General features: G+C 44.3%; 1 non-coding gene across 1 annotated transcript; it reads left to right on the top strand.

Moving 5' to 3' along the window:
- Positions 1 to 3,572: 3,572 nt before the first annotated feature.
- Positions 3,573 to 3,703, top strand: LOC123461338. The gene has a single exon (XR_006637625.1). It is a non-coding gene; the product is annotated as a small nucleolar RNA SNORA33 (small nucleolar RNA).
- Positions 3,704 to 7,027: the final 3,324 nt, after the last annotated feature.

Here is a 7,027-nt window from a genome sequence, read left to right as displayed (position 1 = left end):
AGCCGGGCATGGTGGCGCACGCCTTTAATCCCAGCACTTGGGAGGCAGAGGTAGGAGGATCTCCGAGAGTTCAAGGCCACCCTGAGACTACATAGTGAATTTCAGGTCAGCCTGAGCCAGAGTGAGACCCTACCTCGAAAAACCAAAAAAAAAAATTTTTTTTTAAATATATATCAGATGGGTCTCTCTGGTGGGAGAAGCCCTGAGCTGCTATATAAATCCTCCAGCAAGCTCTTGAGGTACATGTGGTGACACTAATGTCACATGCTCCCACACAGAAGTCACCCTTGGCTTCCTGGAAGGCCTGAGATGCAGGAGACAAGCCATGAAGGCTGGTGGGCCTGAATTTGAATCCCAGCTTCGGACTTGAGCTAAAGCCAATTATCTTTTGGGGGCCTCAGTTTCCTCATCTTAAAATGGGGGAAATATGCTAGTCTTGCATCATCCTTACATGGTTTAGAGGCAGTATCAAAGAGTAGGTGCTCATTAAATGGTGTCTTTGGGGGTGGAGGTGGCGGCTGCATTATTAACTATCTCCCACCTGGGTCACATTCATGGAGGCTACATGATGAACTAAACAAACAATAATTCTAACAGTAAAGATTTTAATTGCTCAACTAAGATTTGGAGGTCAAATGCTATTATTACAAATATTGTGAACATTAAAATTCTATATAGCAAAAATATTTCAAATATATATAATGACACCCACTCATTTTGACCTAGAAGAAACCCCACCTATGCTTTACATTTTGGTAAAGAGGCAGCAACTGTCCTCTATCCTAGTGACAACATGCCTAGCTTAAATCCTCCAGACCTGAAAGATCCAAAACTAGGAAACTCAAATCACACAATGTAATTCGTTTTCTACGTTCAGTGAAGTCTGGAACATATCAGACTCCCAAATTAGATTGCAACAAAATTGGTCTTGGGCTGTAGCTCCATGGTAGAGTATTTGCCTAGCACTAGCAAGACTATGGTGAGTTCAAACCCAAGCACTGAGGAAAAAAAAAAAAAAACGTTAAAATAAAATAAAAGCCCAGTGAAAACAAAATGGTAAGAAGTTGAAGCTTCTTGTGCTAACCTAAGTTAACGAAACAAAATGAAAGCAAGCCCCCTGAATTCTAGTGAATTGAAAAATTGATCTTTCCTCACTTAGAAAAAAAAAAAAGATAATTCAGAAGTCTCAGATGTCTTTCTGTCATATTGCTTTGCTTGCCACTTGGTCCTTCTCTCAGCTTCCTGTACATTAAAGTTGTTTTGCTACCTGGCACAGAGCAGAGAGGAAGCTACCGTTGCCTTCCCGTTGTTGTGTTCTGACATGTCTTTGGGGCTGGGGAGGTGGCTCAGCAGTTAAAGGCTCTTGCTAGCAAAGCCTGATGGCCTGAGTTTGAGTCCCCATTACCCACATAAAGCCAGATGCACAAAGTGGCACATGAATGTGGAGTTTGTTTGCAGTGGTGAGAGGTCCTGGTGTTCTCTCTCTCTCGCTCATTCTCTCTCTCTCTCCTTGCAAATAAATAAATATACCAACACATCTTCCATCTCATGACCTCAGGGCTTATCCTCAAGGGCCCCACAAGCAATGGGGAAAGACAGCAGTCTGCACACCATCGCACAATTCCGATGCCTCCCCTAAGAGATATACAGAAGGAGGGTTTTTTGGTTCCAGTAAAGAGAAACATGAGAGAAGGCGACATTTGCTTTGGAGCTTATGAAGGAGTACATGCTCAAGATGGGAGTTTGCAAAGAGAGCCTAACCATTACAAACAGAGTATGTTGAAATCCCAAGGATTCTTTAGAGATCAAGTTGCTGTGTGGTGTGTCCTGAGAGGGAGGATGAGCGTGGAGAGAAGAGATCCCTCCATCTGCAGTTCCTAAAATGACCACAGGCTGCTGAGTGCCTGGCTATAGAGTTCTGTCTTCTTATTGGGGACTAATCCAGATTTGCTGGCATAAGAGGCTGTGAAGGCCCCAGTCATGAAGCACAAGCCTGGAATAGAAACGGGGTAAAAGTTCACCCATCTGGAGCAGTCCCAACTGTGAAGTTCAGATCAGCCAGGCCCAGGCTGGAGAGAAGCAGAGAACTGGTTCTAATACCCATAGCACGGTGCATTAGAGAGCACCTGGTGAATTATGTGTCCATTAGCCAAGAGGCCCTGGGGCTTTATGACTCGCTCTTTTTCTAAATCAAAAATGATAACAGGAGCAGCTCCCGTCTTGTGCTGCTGCTGGGCAGAGTATTTCATCTGTCATTAACCAGTTATAGCTGCTCCCCCCAAACATCCCTTCCCCTAAAGCTACAGGAAACAGAAGCAAATGGGAGTCTTCACTCCTGGCCTGGCCCACCTCCCTAGGACCCAGCCACAAGTAGCAGTTCCGTCTCTTTCTCACCGCAGAGGGTTGGCAACCAAGCTGGTTCAGGAGGGAAGCCAATTGTTTCGGTCCAAGAACCCCCTCCGGGCAGGATCAGATGTCCCCATCTTAATGCCAAGAGGGCCCCAACTGGACAGGGTCCTTCATAATTCCTCCTGATGACAGTCTTCCCCATTCCAATCTGCTACACCCTTTTGCCATGCCCTTGCTGGGCCTCGAGGTGTTGGTGCCAGCTGCCTGGGATGGCAATGAGGTGACCAGAGGTGAGCATGTCTTTTGCAGAGTAAGAACGGGCTTTCCCTCCAGGGATAGGCAGCTCTCTTATCTCTGGCAGTCTTGAGCTGAACCCCAAACAATAGAGCAGGGTGTTGCTCTACCTAACCAATGGAACGTCGTCCCAAGGCCAGATAGAAATTTCTAAGCAATACTTGTCTCCAAAGGATGAAACACATGAACTGCAAGACACCAGTCACTCCCAGATCTTCCGGATAGCAGACCCATGCCACCAACACACAGAGAACTGCCCTGGTGGAGAATCTGAGCTGCTGGTTATGACAAAGCACCCAGGCTTCTTTCAGGGACACTGTGCCAAATGTGTCAGTATCCTCAAAGGTGTCCTGACTCAAAGCCGAGAGCCTGAGGACTCTTCCTTTGCCATGAGAAAGAAACTGGCCTTCCAGGGCTGAAGTCTCGTCTCCTATTCCTTGGTGTTTGTTTTGTCATTCTATTGTCTTGATTGAACAACTCTCTTTTAACATGTTGGTATATTCATTAATTTGTTAGTTAACTAGCTATCATTTAGTTTTAATGTAACTAATGCCAATGAATGACCTCAAAGAACCAGGACATTGACAGTAGTGAATGTTCAACTGTGTATTTCTCTCCCATCACACCCCCTTCTTCCCTCGCCTTAAGCAACTTCTTGGCTACTGTTACCTTGGTAAAATAAATAAATAATAAATTAATTAATTAATTAAAAATTCTGAAGGAAGCTGGGTGTGGTGGCACATGCCTTTAATCCCAGCACTCGGGAGGCAGAGGTAGGAGGATTGTTGAAAGTTTGAGCCCACCCTGAGACTACAGAGTGAATTTTAGGTCAGCCTGAGCCACAGAGACCCTACCTTGAAAAACAAAAACAAAAACAAAAAAAAAAATAAAAATTCCGAGGGAAGACAAAAAGAAAAGAAAAAAGTTTTAAGACAGCCAATTAATCTGCTTATCTGAATGTATTTCTGTAGAAATTTAGAAAAAGCTGGCAATACTGATGTCATTTCATGAGCCTTAAGGGCAACTGAGATCATTACTGTCCCCAAAAATGGCTACAATATATTATGTTCAAGTGTTTCCATAGGGCTTAGTGAAAACTTTGCTGTAATGTGTTCTAACTTATTGAAACTTGAAAAAGTTAACAAATTACTTAAAAGTAAAAAGTCTTACTTTATGCACAATTTGCTTATATTTAGTTTTCTAAGTAGCAAAATAAGTAAAAAAAAAAAAATAGCAAACCATACTCTTCTGAGTCTTACATTTTTATTCTCTTATTATACTATATGTCATATCTGTTACATAGCATTTACTAAGTTTACTGACATGTAGGTACAGTTCATTTGTATAACATCACAATTTATATAGCCAGTATAGTGTCAAAGGGCAGTGTTGTTTCTGAATGTCTCCTGATAACAGTGCTGCTGGGATGAAGATGGATGAGTTTCCTGGCATTGAAAGCATTTTTCTTATGTATTCACCTAGCAATGAAGCATAATGAGGTCACAAGATATATAAATGTGCAACTCTGTAAGATAATGCTGAAGTCCTTGCCAGGACTGTTGTGCCAATTTACATCTGTACCAGGAAAATAGATCCGGTTCATGAAAATATTCTCCCACACGTGATCTGCTCAGATGTCTCCATCAAATGGATGCGCAGAGTGGTGGGAATGCATTGCTAAACAGTGTGAAAAAGTAAGCTAGAAATAACTACAGACATTTTAAATGGATCTGCTTTTTAATCCAGGAATATGACTTTTAAACATTTGTTCTACTACAGTAAATATTATAGTAAGTACATAAGAGCAAAACTTAAGGGCATTTATTACATTACCTTCAGTAGTAACAGAAGTTTGAAATCAATAAGAAATTGATTGGCTGAATTATGGAAGATCCGTACCTAGATTAAAATGCAACCATGAGGGCTGGAGAGATGGCTTAGCAGTTAAGCACTTGCCTGTGAAGCCTAAGGACACCGGTTCAAGGCTCAATTCCCCAGGACCCACGTTAGCCAGATGCACAAGGGGGCGCACGCATCTGGAGTTCGTTTGCAGTGGCTGGAGGCCCTGGCACACCCATTCTCATTCTCTCTCTCTCTCTCTCTCTCTCTCTCTCTCTCTCTCTCTCTCTCTCCCCTTCTCTTTCTGTCGCTCTCAAATAAAGAAATAAAAATAAACAAAAAATATTTTTCAAAAATGCAACCATGAGAAACAGATCTAAGTTAGGTAGGTTGAGCAGTGTCTTGGGGGATGCGTGCTCAATGTTGTGAAATGAGAAAAGTAAGTTCCAGAAGGAAGTATATGGTATGATCACATCAGCTTTTCTGCAAAAGGAGGGAATGGTGCCTTGATGGCTCATATTTGTTTGTGTGCACAAAAGGAAAGGTGTAAAAATAGGCACCCTGGCTGTTAGTACTGATCATCTCAGAGGAAGGGGAGCAAGGCTGAGAAGGTCATCCTGCTAGGACTGTAACCCAGGCTCCTGGGGCAGCCTCTTCCTGGCCTTCCGTCTGCTCCTGTGTGAGTCACCTCTCTGCTTCCCATTGTTCAGTCTTCATATTCCCACATGATAACATCAAAACCCCTTATCCACACCAGGTGTAGTGATGCACACCTTAAATCCCAGCACTCAGCAGACAGAGGTAGGAGGATCGCCAAGAGTTCAAGGCCAGCCTGAGACTACATAGTGAATTCCAGGTCAGCCTGGGCTGGAGTGAGACCCTATCTTGAAAAACCAAAACCAAACAAAAAAGCCCTTATCCATCGGGCATGGTGGCTCACATCTTTAACTCCAGCACTCAGGAGGCTGAGTAGGAGGATTACTATGAGTTCAAGGTCAACCTGGGACTACATAGTAAATTCCAAGTCAGCCTGGGCTAGAGTGAGACTCCACCTTGAAAAAAGAACCCTTATCCTGCCAAGCAATGCCTACTAAGAGCTGGTCCCAGCCTGCTGTCTCCCACTTGCCTTCATGCATATATGTGCAGCCAGTTACATTTGGCTCTTCCTCCTTACCTGGAAGCCCCTCTGCCCCCATCACTGCCTGAACTAATGTCTGTTCCTCAAGATCTGACCAGAGGGCTAGAGCTAAGTTCTTAGAAATGAGAGCTGAGCACTCACGTCTTGCAGGGCAGGCACAAGGTCCACACAGGTCCCACTTTCTCTCCAGGACTCAGTCTACAGATAACCCCTCTCTGACCTAATCTCATCTCTATCTCTCAGGACTCAAAATCCCAAGAGAGAGAATCCTAGTGACTTAGCTGTGATCAGGAATTCCACCTTCATTTTATTTTATTTGGTTTTCTAAGGTTTAGAGGGACCTTATTAGATTAAGAGAAGGAAAAGAAAGAGCTCCTGCCAATTGGAGGGCAGGAGGGGGCAAAGAGCCCATGTGGAAGTGGGGTGGGGATGGAGGCTCGCCCCTTGTTTCAGCCCAGAACCTGGAAGCTCAGGAGCCAGCAAGAGACTCCACCTTTATTTTAAAAACAGAGGGTGTCTCTTTCCCACCCAAGTTCTGAGTCTGCTAAGAAAAAGCCAAAGGAAGGCAATGCAGACAAAGACACTGTCTTATTAGGATTCCCTTGTACAGCAAACTTTGCTTCCAGCTACAGAAGCTCAGGGAAGATGGCAGCTGGGCTTCCAGCAGACAGCTCACCTGACAGGAAGTGAGAAGAACCGGGCAACGCCTGACTGATGTTTACTTTCCAACAAGTAGGTGAACTTGCTTCTTCTTCCCCAGGGAGAAGAAACCAGAAGTGTCACCAATCTCCATATGGAAGGACGTATCATGACCTCAGTCAGAAGGCTGAGTCCAGATCACCACAGCCACACACAGTAGGCAGGCCACATCTCTGAAAGAAGGGAGAATGGAAACTGAGTTGAAGGAAAACAAGAGGGTTGGAGAGGTTGCTGGGTGTGTAAAACACTTATTGTACAAGCATGAGGACCTGAGTGCAAACTCCTAGAACCCACGTAAGAATGCCAGGTGTAGTGGCATGTACCTAGAATGCCAGAGCTGGAGAAATGGATCATCTGGACTTAATGGCTAGTGAGTGTAGCTGAATCAGTGAGAGGTCGGTGAGCGACTGGGTCTCAAAGAATAAGGTAGAGTGATAGAACAAAGTACCCCATATTGATGTCACTCACATGTGCACCCACACATATGTGCATGTATACACACATGTACGGACACCACACTGACATACCTATACAAAAGAAAAGGCAAATAAAAAAAAACAGTAAAAATCTACAATTGGACCTCATTACCCCTTTCAAAATGCAGGTGCCCTTGGCAACCCCCCCCCCCCACACACACACACATATCAGCCTCACTGTCTACCAAGGCCTGTGCCTCACTTCTGCAAAGCACCTTACAACCACTACCTC

Source organism: Jaculus jaculus, chromosome 5 (assembly GCF_020740685.1).
Source record: "Jaculus jaculus isolate mJacJac1 chromosome 5, mJacJac1.mat.Y.cur, whole genome shotgun sequence".
Lineage (NCBI taxonomy): Eukaryota > Metazoa > Chordata > Mammalia > Rodentia > Dipodidae > Jaculus > Jaculus jaculus.
This window is presented reverse-complemented; position numbering and strand designations above follow the sequence as displayed.